Consider the following 13,759-nt stretch of genomic DNA (forward strand, 5'->3'; position numbering starts at 1 on the left):
GATTCCCATTTCCTTTTTGTAAAGGAATAGATCTGTAAGCAGATTAGAAAATGGCATCCAAATGAATGTAACAGAAATGATTTCAATTTATTTGAACATTGCAGAAAATGTCATTTTTTTCTCTTTCTTTATTTGTAAAAATGTTTGCAAAATGCATTTGTGGAACATAATTTTACATGTACATTTTCGACACAAAACCATAACAATATTAAAAAATAGTACATGTCCGTGGCTGTGATTGTGGAGAGATGGTGTTGGGCAGGATGGGTTTTGAGGGTAGGAAGGGCTTCGCTATTTCCCTAGGTGTAGAGAAGGACTGCAGTCCTTGTGGCATGTGCGGGCGGTCTTCCTTTCCCCCAAACCCTTTGATGCCGGAAATCTGACCTCGAGACAGTATTTCTTAGGAACTCCAGCTCTGATGGTCTAGATCCACAAGCTAAAAATAGACGTCGTGGGATTCAAATGTGAACGTTTGCTCCTACCTGGTGGAAACAAAGAGGCATTCAGGAGAAGTGGGTTTCCATAGGGGCGTAAAGAGAGAAGAAAGATTTGAAGAACAAGATACAGTTGGCCCTCGCTATATTGTGCTTCATTTACTGAGGCTTCACTGTAGCGCAGGGTTTTAAAAAATATGTATCTAATTCTGTATAGTGGAGTTACACTTACTGTGGCGCACTATTGGCTGATGGAATGAAAGGTGACCAAGCGCAGTGCTGTGTTCCGTATTCTGGGCACTGGTTGGCTCAGTGACTAGGTTAATAAGAGTGTGGAAAAGGTTTAGAGGAGAGTGGGAGGGGTTGATAAAGCCTTAAAAATATATAAATAATAAAATAAATATAACACTGTTACTTCATGGATTTTCCGCTATCTTGGGGGTCTCTGGAACATAACTCCTCCCCCCGGCCCCCAGATAGGTGAGGGATCACTGTATTTACGCAAGAGTGTAGACCCAGGTAGAACCTTAGCAGAATGAGAAAACTGGGCAGCTCAGGGAGTGCCAAGAGTTGGGAAGGCGCTAATAAAAGGGAGGTAGTAGGGATGGTCAGAAACCAAACCCAGGATGGACTGGGAAGCTGACAAGATACCTTAGAAAGAATCTAAAAGTCCAGAGATTCAAGATCTTGTCCCTCCCTGCTACTAGCTCTGTGTATGATCTTTTTTCCCCCCTAGTCTGTTTCATTTTTATTTTTATTTTTGTTTTTTTTTTAAAACTCTTACCTTCCGTCTTGGAGTCAATACTGTGTATTGGCTCCAAGGCAGAAGAGCGGTAAGGGCTAGGCAATGGGGGTCAAGTGACTTGCCCAGGGTCACACAGCTGGGAAGTGTCTCAGGCCAGATTTGAACCTAGGACCTCCCGTCTCTAGGACTGGCTCTCAATCCACTGAGCTACAAAAGGAAAGCTGCCCCCTATTTTTAGTTTTTATATATATATATTTTTTTAAAATATATTTTTATATATATATTTTATATTTTATATATATATTTATTTATATATATTTATATTTTATATATATTTTTTAATATATTTTTAATATATTTTTAAAATATATTATATATATATTTATATTTTATATATATATATTTTTCCATTTGAATTAGTTTATTTTCTGTGTATGATCTTGAAGAAGACATTCCTCTACTCTGGGACTCCTTTCCTTCCTCTTTAATGAGCGAATTGCGCTTAGGGAATCTTACAGCTCCAAAAATCTTTGATTCTGGAGGCTTTTTTCCCCTTAAAGAAAGACTAAAACCTAGATGGGGAGACTGCCAATTTGTGGTACGGCATGAATGAGGAAGTCTTCTAAGGTCCTCGTGTGTGTGGGGCCCTTCCCCTACTCCCTCTCCTAGAGCTCTTTTCTCTTTTTTTATTCTTGGGTTTGTTCTGTATCTTTTATCATAAGTGCTCCACTGTGGGTTCATCCCTCTGTCCAGCCCTTTGTTATTTTTTTGCACCTTTAGAATTTCATTCCTGCTATAAAAAGTCATCTTGTTTTATAGAGAAACTAGTATAAAGCTAGTAGGGAGTGTTTTCTTTTGACCTTTAGCTCTAGGCAAGGCCTCTGTAGGTGGAATAGGACCAGCTATTGTGAACTGCCTGGAGAGGGATGAAGTAAAGGTTTCTGCCCGAGAGTTTCTGGGTGTGTCTTGTATTTGTTTACTGGTGGCTGGTTTCAGGAGGTATGGGAGGCCAGTTCCAATGGAGGAGCAGCATGGAAGTCCCAGTGAACTTTGTGCTGTCATCTGGTTTACTGTCAGGAGAGTTTAATCAATTATTAGAACTTGAGAGAGTGGAGGGAAAGATGGCCGTGGTAAGAGAGAACATTTCAGATGATAACAGGTTACTTTTAACTGTGATATGATGGAGAATGCGTCGTGTGCTTTACAATTCCTTGCTATTGGATTTATAGAATAATGTCTTTACCACTACTGGGAGCTTGGGTGGTGTAGACAGATGCTGATAATTCTCATTTTAAGCAGGAGGACGGACAGGAATGTGTCATTTTGCCTAAGCTTGCCCACAAAGATGGTCATTTCCAGTTAGGTCACTGGGACCTTTCCTCCCCCCCCCCCCCCCCCCCCCCCCCCCGCTCTCTCTCCTAGGCCCCTTCCTCTTTATTTTTGGCTTGGTTCTGTATCTTGTATTATAATGCCCCAATGACTGCACTCACAAAAGGTTCTTTGAAATCAACATTTTCGTCTCTGCAGCTTTGATGTCAGGTGTCTTGATTTGCAGTAGATGTTGCCATTTCCCCGAATTCAAGGCTTTTGTTGGTTGATTTGCTTCTGTGTAAGTTTGTCTTTTCTTCCTTGTTAAGGTGATCTACTCTTCATTTAGTCCTAATATTACAAAAGATCAAGAGAACGTGTCAGTTTCTGAAGGGAAAATAATACTTCATTCAGGAAATATCTTTGGTGCTTGTTCAGTCATTTTTCTGTTGTGTTGAGGGCAGAAATGTCTTACTTTTTTAATTAAAAATCTTTATCTTTGTTTTATTCCAATAACAGATTTACACCAAAGTTTTCCAAAGTTACCTGACTCCTATTGTCTTCTTTCCCTCTTCTCTCTCCCCTTCTGGAGTTGACAAGCAATTCCTCTGGGTTATACATCTATTATCACTCAAAATATATTTCCATAATATTCCATATTATTTTGTAAGAGAATCATCTTATAAAAGCAAAACCCCAAATCATATACCCAAATAAACAAGGGATAAAATGTTCTCACTCGACTTTGCGTCTCCCAGGCACTTAGCACAGGACACCACTTAATAAAGAGTTGCTGAATTGAATCAGAGATATCCTGTTCAGTCATTTTCAGTCAGGGATGACTCTGTGTGATCCCATTGGGGGTTTTCTTGGCAGAGATACTGGAGCGGTTTGCCATTTACTTTGTCTAGCTTATTTTACAGATGAGGAAACTGAGGCAAACAGTTTACATGACTTGTTCAGAATCACACAGTTGGTAATTATCTGAGGCCAGATTTGAACTCAGGAAGAGGAGTCTTCAGACTTTAGCCCTACCATTCTATCCACTACACCAATTAACAACAACTATTTTCAGCTAGTCTACTATGAGCAGGGTAGTATACGAGGTCCTGGGAATATAAACAGGAACTGAGATGGCAACGCTACTTAATTCTTGGGAATATGATATGAGAATATTGGAAAGGTAGCTCTTGGCTCACAGATTTGTATAGCTTCATTATTTATAGTAACAGCAACTGGAAGCAAACTAAATGTCCAACAATGGAAGGGATGATTACTTTGTGGTATTTTAATGTAATAAAACTATAATGTAGTTAAAATGAGCAAGTATAAGAATATAAAAAATAAGGAAAGGTTTATGGAAAGACCTGAATGAAATAAGAATATACTTTTTAGGTTCACATATAAGGAAAAGCGAATGGGAAGGAATGGACAAATTACACTGTTGGAAACTTAGAAAATGATTGAAAAGTTAGTAAAATTTACTTATTGAAATTCTTTCACTTAAATGAAAATTGTTGTAAAGCAAGTTTAATTGGTCATAATGGTATTGAAAATTATTTGTAATCTTTAAAAAATAAAGACAAGAACCCCCATACCATCCTCTGAGAGAGGCAGTGTGTTATTTAGTGGATAGAATATTGAACTTGGGAGTCAGGATGACCTAGATAATTAGTAGCTGTGACCCTGAGACAGTCATTTAATGTCTTGAGTGTCAGTTTTCTCATCCATAAAATGGGTATAATAACAACACTTACCCAACAGAGTTGTCATCATCAAAATAAGCAACATATATATGTATGTATGTATTGTGTTTTGTAAATGTTTCTATGTTGTATGTATATTACTTCCCACCCCCCCACATTTATCTTCTGTCTTGGAATCAATACAGGTATTACTTTCAAGGCAGAATAATGGTAAGGGCTAGGTAATTGGGGTTAAGTGATTTGCCCTGGCCAGGATCACATAGCTAGGACATGCCTGAGGTCACATTTGAACCCAGGATCTCCCATCTTTGGAATTGATACTCTATCCACTGAGTCACCTTGCTGCCCCTGATTGGGACTTAATATCTATGTTTTAGGAAGAATAATCTTTGAGTAATTTCTAGGTCATATTGGAAAGGAAAAAAAGACTGGTGACATTATTGAAAGAGTAAATTAATAGAGGTGACACTCAAATACTATTTGCAAAGTCTTTTACACAAATTTTCTCATTTAAGCCTCACGGCCGCTCTCTGAGAAACTTTCTAGTGATTTTACCTACTTTATAAATGAGGGCATGGAGCCCCAGGGCGAGGTTGTGAGCTTCTCATGGTCACCCTGTCAGGTGGCATGTGGACTTTGATTTTCCCTGCTCCAAGACCAGCACTCCTAAATAGTTCACATGAGTAGTCATGACTGCCTTTGGGGAAGTTGAGGGACTAGAGAACAAAGAACAGGTGACACTGAAGTAACCCAAATTTTAACCAGTAGTCTATGGAAATTATGGTAAGAATAATCAAGGATGACTCCAGTGTTGTGAGCATGGGCAATAAGACAGCATCATGATTAACAAAAGTCATTAAAACTGAAGATAGCGATGGTTTTGAGTGGAACCAATCAAATAGAAAACATTAAAAAAACTGATATCCTCTTTTATTTTCAGTTATTATAATTTAATTTTTCTCAATCGTATGTAAAAAAAACAACTTAAAGATTCATATTCTACAATTTTGAGTTCCAAATTCTCTTCTCTGCCTTTCCCCTCTCTGAGATATAAGCAAAACTGGTCTAGGTTGTACATGTGGGATCACGAAAAGCCTTTCTCTATGGGTCTTGTTGAATCAGCAAATATTTTTTAAGCCCTTCCTGTGCTGTGCCAGGGCTATAAAGATAAGACAGAAATAGTCCCTTGGAGTTTATATTCTATGGGGGAAGCCAACATATACATGTGTTACTGGTTACTGATATCCATCAGTATTCTTAAGTATACTTATACAAAGTGGATACGGAGCTCCCCTTGGAGGGGAGCATTCAGAGAGTCAGAGGTAAAGAGAAAGAATATTTCAGACAATTAGTCTGGTAGGAGTGCACTATAAAGTTCATGAAGGAAGTTAATGTATAAGAAGACCAGAAAGACTGGAAGGGGTCACTTCAGTTCAGTTCAAAGGGTTAGGCTTAAGGAATTTATAGTTACTCCTAAAAGTAAAAGGGAGTCAGCAATGTTTCGGAGAGAGGGATGACATGATCAGAAGTCTGATTAGCATCTATTTAGAGGATGGATCTGAGCAGAGAAATGTTTGAAGCAGGAAGATCAGTTTAAGAGGCTGTTGATTCAGACAAGAGGTGTTGAAGACTTGCTCATGGTGATGGCTATGTTAGCATCAAGAAGAAAATGTCCAGAATTGGTAAGGGGTGGAGGATGATGCAGACATCTACTAGAAGACTTCTGGTACCCTACTGCTTCTGTTTTTGGAAGTGACATTCAGGTGTAGTTGTCCGTCAATAGAACTAGAGAGCTATAGAAATAGAAATAGAAACAGAAAGAGATGGAGAGTGGGAAAAGGGAAAGAGTAAAAAGGAAAATTTGGATACTAATCCTTCTCCCTATTTATTGTAAGGAGAGTGTTTATGAATCATAAGCCATCCCACAAATAAAAGCTATTTGTTATTCTTATAAAAAGGTCACACAGATGATTTGTGGCAAAATAGGTACTTTGATCCAGGTCCTCTGACTCCAAATCTTCCACTCTTTCCACTATGCTATCCTGATGCTAAATTAACTTTATATATAATGTCGGGTTTTGGCCAATTACTCATTTTTTTCTGGGCAAAAAGAATTCAATGTGTTTGCATCCAGTTAGAGAAGTAAGACTGATTATAAAAAGAATCTATCAATTCTTTCTTCTTTTTGCCCTTGAAATTTATTATTTCCCCTCTGTATGGTGCTTTTAAATGTTTTCCAAGTTAATATCTATATATTCATTTCATATTTACAGCATAGACAGATGTGAGATTTCGTTCACTGACGTAGGGTTGAATTCTCAAAAGTCACTTCCTAGAATCCCCAGTTTTTCCTGGGACTCTAAAATATACATTTTGGATAGCTGCCACTAAAGTTCTAAGTAGTGTGACCCTACTATTTAGAATATCCCTATCTAGGGATAATTTAGGAAAATGATTAATATGAATTAGTGATTGATGTCCCAGATCAAAATGTGACTTTAATTAAAATAGTAGTATGAAGTTATTAAATTCGATACCTCTTTATTAAGCATCTGCTATGCGTAAGGCACAATTGTAGATGCTGGGGATACAAAGAAAAAATGAAACAGCATGCACCCTAAAGGGACTTACCTTCTGTTGGAGAAAAACTGTATATAATGCTATAAATTTTACAACTGTAAGGAAGGCGATGATTGAAATTCAGTTGTATGAGAGATGTTTTATAAAGTTGCTAAGTATTCTGTGGCACCAATTGCTGATTTGCAAATAACAGGTCAGTTGCTTAGTTTTGTAAGGGGTAAATTTAGGGGTTTTGACTAATATATTATCCTTATGGTCGCCAGGGATTAATTCAAATCCCAAATAAAATACTCAAGTCAGTTTGGAAATTTTATGGTGGTTTAATTAATATAGATAGAGGAAAGGAATTAAGAAGAGAGAGGGAAAAGGGTATAAGATTTCTTCGGCCTAGCCTGAGCAAAGGGGAGTTCAGAGATCTTCCAGCCACAAGGCCTCCTCTGAGATGAGGGGCCTTCTAGGAGGATGGTGGTTTTAGGAGGTAAAGGAAAAAAAAGAATCAGCCTAAACTCCAAGAGAGCTCAGAGAAGACACCTCTCCTGACCTACGATATTAAGCTTCTCCCAGTTACTGTGTCAAGGACGCTCACTGCCAAACCTGAACAATAGCTGCAGCCACGCCAAGATACCAGGACGCCCAGCATGCTGCCACCAGCCACCTCTCCACCACAAAGCCAGAGTCACCTCTCTTCGAAAAGACCCCTGAGAGAGGAAGTGATGCGAAATATATAGACCATTTTTACATCACTTCCTGCATCTCACATGTACAAATGGTAGCTTAAGCTTGACTTAGGATAGCCCAGGGGGGTCTGTCATTTGTTTCTGATTTGTCATTTGCAGCACATGTCTGTCATAGGCCATCCTTCTCAACACTTAATCCTTAAGTAGGGGTGTAGACATTCCTGTTTTGTTAGACTAAGCAGGGTGGAGTAAATCTAAAATTCACAGTTTTTATATATAATTTGTTGCTGAGCAGAGTTGAAACAACATACTTCGCTTTTTCGACTGCCTTTTGCTCCTGAGAAGGAGAAAGGGGAATGGTAGGGATTTACTTTGTTTTCTTTTGCGTGTGGAATTGATAATACTTTGCTCTCTATTGCCACTTGTTAAGAATAGAAAACAAAAGATACTTCTCTGCATTGCACTTGTTGTTGAGCGTGAGGGAAGAATGATATTGCCAGAAGAGCAGAGTTAGGGAAGGGTTTTTTTGGCCAGTCCTGGGACATGAGTCACTACCTGAAAGAACACAGCACTACCTCAGCTGAAGACATCAAGCCAAGTCTGAAGCTGGACGTTACAATACAGTAGTTCTTGAGAAGAAAATCCAGTGCTTGACACTGTGCACTTAATAAATGTTTATTGATTACTCCGTTGATTGAGTTGAGATGATCCAACTGAGCAGAGGATGTCCAATGAGACGTTAGCCTTACAAAGTATGGATCAGTCCAGCCTAGCCGTGGAAGTGTTTGTTAACACAGACGCTAGACTCATTCATATACCTTTTTTTCTGGCCGTTCGTACAATGGGAAGAGAATATTATCAAAGTCTACCATTTCAGAGAATGAGCTGCCCTGCCTACCTGTATTCCTAATACACAATGCTCTACAACCGTGGAACTTTTTAAGTGTGTACAAACTCACTATGGCCATTGGTAGGAGACTGTGACTCACTTTTATGGGTGGAATGGGTATTATGTCTTTGTCTCACATTTTATGTCGTTTTTTGTTAAGGTTAAATGATGGTCACTGTTGATTTATTCAATGAAAATATACTGACTAAGGCATACCACAAAACTAACACTATGTATGACCTACATTGTTAGTAGGAGTAATCATGCATGAGGGTCATCTTTAAGACTGCTTGCCAGCATGGAAACACATGAAGGGGAAACAAGAGTGAGGAGATGGGGAGACAAGTGGGGGGGGGGGAGAAAGTAGGATAAGGGGGGGGAAATGATGAACTGCCAATCTCATCACACTTTGGAGAGTACACTTTCTAGGTTGACTTGCCCTAGTCAGGTGCTTCGAAGAAAATGCAAAGTTCAGTCAAAATGAGCTCCACTGAAAGAGTACTAACTGATTTGGGATGGGTTAGGGAGAGGTTCAGAGAAACTTCTAAAGTAACTCACTCTGTCTCAGAGGAAGTTAGGAATTCTAAGAGGCAGAGGTGGGTGGCATTCATTCCAGCTAATGCCAAAGCATGAAGGTAGAAGAGAATGAGGAGTGGCTAGTTAGCCATTGTGTCTAGATTGGAGTATGGGGAGTAAAAGAAAAATAAATTGAAATAGAGGTGGGTGTCTAGTTGAAGGCTTTAAATGCTAGACTGAGAATTTATACTAGGGATAAATTTGAATTACATTTGAATTTTAATAGGGAACCACTGAATATTTTTGCATATGGAAGTGATATAATCAGGACTAATTAGGAAGGCAGATCATTGGCTTCTGGAGTCAAAGAACTATGGTTTAAATTACATCTGACTTTCAACCCACGTGACCTTGGGCAAGTCATTTTTACCCTCTCTGAGTTACATTTTCTGTATTAACAAACTGACAGAGTTACTAAGGACTAGATGTCCTCTGAGGTCTACGATTCTTTTGTACTTTTGATTCCTAACCTGACATCTCTGATGGATGGATCAGAGAGGAGGGATCAGAAGCAGAAATAATTAACTCTTCTATAAGAAGTGAAAACAGATTCAATCAGTAGTATGGGTAGAAATAAAAAGAATGCCTCGATACAATTATTACTTCGTCCCAAGCATATCAGTTTGAAAACTTACTCTGAACCTTTTTTTAGGATCAGAAACCCCCAAGTACATCAGATGGACCAACTTGCTGTGATTCTGTGGGTTTCCACCTCTCTTGTCTGGTTTCCTTAGGGGAGGGAAAATAAAAAACCACCAAGCACCCCAAACTGTCTGCCCAGTCATTGCTGGGGACTTCTTTCCTAGAAGATAAGAAAAGTAAGGAGACCAGAAACTCCATTTTCTATTGCCAAAGTGGAAAAGTGGACAATATAAATCTTGTAGATCCTGGCTTTGCAGGTGCTGGCTACATACGGGAATTCTCCCAAGTCAAGGATCAGTAGGGGTAGCAAAAATGGCAGGCTTATTTATTTTGCATAAAATGGCTAACTTACAAGTCCCTATTTGGCCTTAAACTAACTCTGATTAAATCCCTTTTACTTGTTCTTCCTTCTAAAAAAACCCTCATTTTAAGCAACAGGGAGTTTTTTGCTCTGAAATAGATCTTCTAATACATACCCAAACAGTACCCCTAACAGAATAATTTATCCATGTTGTTATAGAGGAGAGTTGTGACAATATGACCACATTACCATTATAACTCATTGCTTTTGTTGTTTCTTGTGGTTGAATTATTTACCTTATTGTAGCCATTGTATATATTGTGTCATAGTTTTTTGTTATATTTATATGATAGTTTATTTATTAGGTTGCCAAATCTTTCCCACAACATCTCATTGATAGTCACTACCCCAATTCAGGTCCAGAAAGCTCCTCAAAGAATTCACATTCTCATAAGAGAGACAGCAGACAATTATATACAAAGGAGATATTTGAACTGAAAATGAGAGTTAATCCCAGAAGGAAATCAGGATTAATTTTCCTTCCCTCCTCTTGAGAGCCCACAAGCAGTTCTACTGGGTTGTACAATTATTATCACTTGATACCTATTTTCCCATTATTCAGACAATGAGGTCTTGTAGGATATAAGAAGTATAATGTGGTAGGAGAAGAGTAAGCTTGGAAAAGTAAGAAGGAAGGAGGTTGGTTACAAGGAGCTTTATTTTGTTATTTACGAGAATCTTTAAAAAAGCCAAAGAAGGATTTTGTATCTGATCTGATCTTGGATCTTAGTCCAGGGAGCCTTTGAAGTTTACTGAGTAGCTGATAATATTGTCATACAGTAAATATTTTCCTGTAAATGGTCTATCTCCCTTTTTTTTTTATCTCTTTGGAATAAAATCCTTGCATTGGCATTCCTGAGTCAAATGGATAGGCACAGTTTAGTGACTTTGGGGATATAGTTCCAGATTGCTTTTTGGCATGACTAGAACAGTTCAATTCTCCATTATGCCTATTTTCCTCACAGCCCGTCCAGGATTTGTCATTTTCCTTTTTTGTCCTCTTTGTCAATCCAATGTATGTGAGGTAGAAGTCGAGTTCTACTTTGTATCTCTCTCATTAGTGACTAGTAATAGCTTTTAAAAGTTTCTTCATTGAGAGCTTGGATTTCTTCCCCAGATCTAGAACTCTCTTTTTCAGATTCTTTAACCACTTATGTATTGGGAGATGGCCTCTGTTTTGTTTGTATCCATTCCTCTCATATCTTCCATATCAGATCTTTATCGGAAGAATTTGTTACTAAGATTTTCCTTCCCTAGGTCACTATTTCCCCTCTAATTCTGAAGTGCATTGCTCTTGATTGCACAGTATCATACACTTCCCCCCCAAAACCCTTGCCTTCTCTCTTAGAATCAGTTCTAAGGCAAAAGAGCATCAAGAACTAGGCAATCTGGGTTAAATTACTTGCCCAAGGTTACATAGCTAGGGAATAGCTAAGGCCATATTTGAACCCAAGTCCTCTGGACTCCAGGCCCAGCTCTTTATCCACTGAGCCACCGAGCTGTACCTAGTTCCATTAAATTTAATATACTTTACCTTTGTTAGATACACTGAGCAGTTCTACACATTCTGACATAGTAATCTGGAAAATGCGTGAGCTCCAGTTTCAGCAACTGTTTGGTTTTGTTTTTTTCCTAAACCCATCTCCATAGCATAAAGGAGTCCCAAAATAGTAGCAATAGAAGAGAGCTTAAAGTAGAATTTGGGGGTCAGCTGGATAGAGTACCAGGCCTGGGGTCCTGGTTTCAAAAAGAGCTTCAGATACTTCCTAGCTGTGTGACCTTGGGCAAGTCACTTAATCCTAATTGCCTAGCTCTTACTGTTCTTTTGGCTTTGAACTGATTGGCTGGCTCTCTTTTTAAGAGGTGAACTCCCTTGCCCAAGGCCACAGGTAGTTTGTGTACTCTCTGGCCTCTGGATACCAACTCCAGCCTTCTCATTTTCCCTTTCCTTTCCCTTCTTTTCTTGTTATTCTACATGACTTTTTAAAAGCTACCAAGAGAAATAGAGAAACAAAACAAAGACTAGCGTCTGGGGAAAAGAGGAGAAAGCTTGGACCTGGTTGGCCTGTGGATGGCAAACCACAGGAATAAAACCAGTGAAACGTGCTTCTCTTGTTTTGCTTTGGTGTTTTTGTAAGTAGGTGGCAAGTGGCCAACCTAATTGATTCTCCACCTAAGTAAATTCATCTGAGAAAGGTCTAAATCTTTTGTTATTAGTATGAAACAACAGTTTACCTGGTTGCTGCCCCCGGGGCTTGAAAGCCTTGGGCATCCAACTCTGTGACTCTACTCTACCCAAAAGGGGGAGTGGTTGTTGGCTAGGCTGTGTGTGGAGCCCTGGACTGTGCTTGATATGATGAGCACATGCGCTTTTTAGTTCTGGTTGTTCTGCGAGTAGTCATGCTCTGGTTTGCAACCATTTATATAATGTTTCATCTCTGTTATCTCTTTGGAGATGTTTTATCCCTTTGAAACTAGGAGTCATTGCTGTGTGAGCATCGAGTTTGAATGAGGTGTTCGAGTGGGGAGTAGCAAAATTAAAGGCATTAAAAAAACAAACCCTTTTCTTCTGTCTGGTCCACAGCCGAAGAGCCGAAGGAGCCCAAAGGGTTAGGCATTTTAGGTTAAGTGACTTGCCCAGGGTCATACAGCTAGGCAGCATCTCAGGTCAGTTTTGAACCGAGGACCCTCCTTCTCCAGGTCTGGCTCTAGCCAGTGAGCCATCTAGCTGATTCTAATTAAAGGCATTTTGAACCACCTCTGATCCTATTTCTTACAAGTCTCTCGCCATTCCCCTTTTCCTCCCACTCTTTCTCCAAACTGCTCTAGGCAATAGTAAAGAACTCTTCTTGGACCCCATACATGATTTCTGTTTGAAACTGAAGCCGGAACTTGGGTGATGTAAATTCTTGTCTAAACTCCAAAGTGGGGGCGGGGTGGGGAGGGCGGACCCGCAGGGGAGGGGTGGAGTAGATTGTTGGGAGGAGTGGGGGATGGAGGCAATCAGCAGGAGACATCAGCTGCTAGTGGGGCTGGCTTTTTGTTTTGTAACCCGCACCAGCATTCCCCAGTGTGTGTTCTTTTTAAAAAGTCTCCTGGGGCATGGACTGCCAGTGTATTAGCATATCACTTCTTAAAAAAAAAAGAAAGAAAAGAAAAAAGTAGCTGGCATCTGAGTTTAGGTCACCGAGGGAAGAGAACAGTTTGTTTATTTGATTTAGTTTGTTTTGACAGAGAGCTACAGTTAAGGTACACAAGACCATGTCAGCTCAAACAACATTGGACATTGAGAAAAGGGGGGAAAGCTGGGAGGAGCCATTGGCAGCCAAAAGAATTTATTTATGGGGGGGGGGGATTTAATGAATTAATTTAGACTATTTTCCCATGGTTATATGATTCATGTTCAAACAGATCATATTTTGAGTGTCCATAACGCAAAGGAGGAGTCTAGAGGCAGCATGAAAAGTTGTTCAGTCATTTTCCCATTGTGTCCAACTCTTTGCTACTGCTTTGAGGTTTTTCTTGGCAAAGATACTGGAGTGGCTTGCTATTTCCTTCTCCAGTTCATTTTACAGATGAGGAAACTGAGGCAAAGAGGGTTAAGGTCCTGCCCAGGGTCACACCGCTAGTAAGTGTCTTGAGACCAGATTTGAAGTCAGCAAGGCTTATCTTCCTGACTCCAGGCTCCACACTCTGTCCACTGGGCTGCCTAGCTATCCAAGCATTAAATCCCTAACCTCAGACTTGCTGTGTGCCTATGAGTAAGTCACTTGACCTTTCAGAGCCTTGGCTTACTTAGCTGTGAAATGATGACAGTGATGGCACTTGTACCAACCTCTTC

At 39.5% G+C, this 13,759-nt stretch overlaps 1 protein-coding gene and 1 long non-coding RNA gene across 5 annotated transcripts in view; one reads left to right on the top strand and one right to left on the bottom strand.

Moving 5' to 3' along the window:
- OCLN (occludin) overlaps positions 1-13,759 on the top strand; it is a 59,803-nt gene that overhangs the window by 14,685 nt on the left and 31,359 nt on the right. The window lies entirely within an intron of this gene.
- LOC103104144 (uncharacterized) lies at positions 92-7,484 on the bottom strand. Its single transcript, XR_463705.2, has 3 exons — positions 7,368-7,484; positions 2,670-2,838; positions 92-482 (listed from the first exon to the last, which is right to left on the bottom strand). It is a non-coding gene; the product is annotated as an uncharacterized LOC103104144 (long non-coding RNA).

Source organism: Monodelphis domestica, chromosome 3 (genome assembly GCF_027887165.1).
Source record: "Monodelphis domestica isolate mMonDom1 chromosome 3, mMonDom1.pri, whole genome shotgun sequence".
NCBI lineage: Eukaryota > Metazoa > Chordata > Mammalia > Didelphimorphia > Didelphidae > Monodelphis > Monodelphis domestica.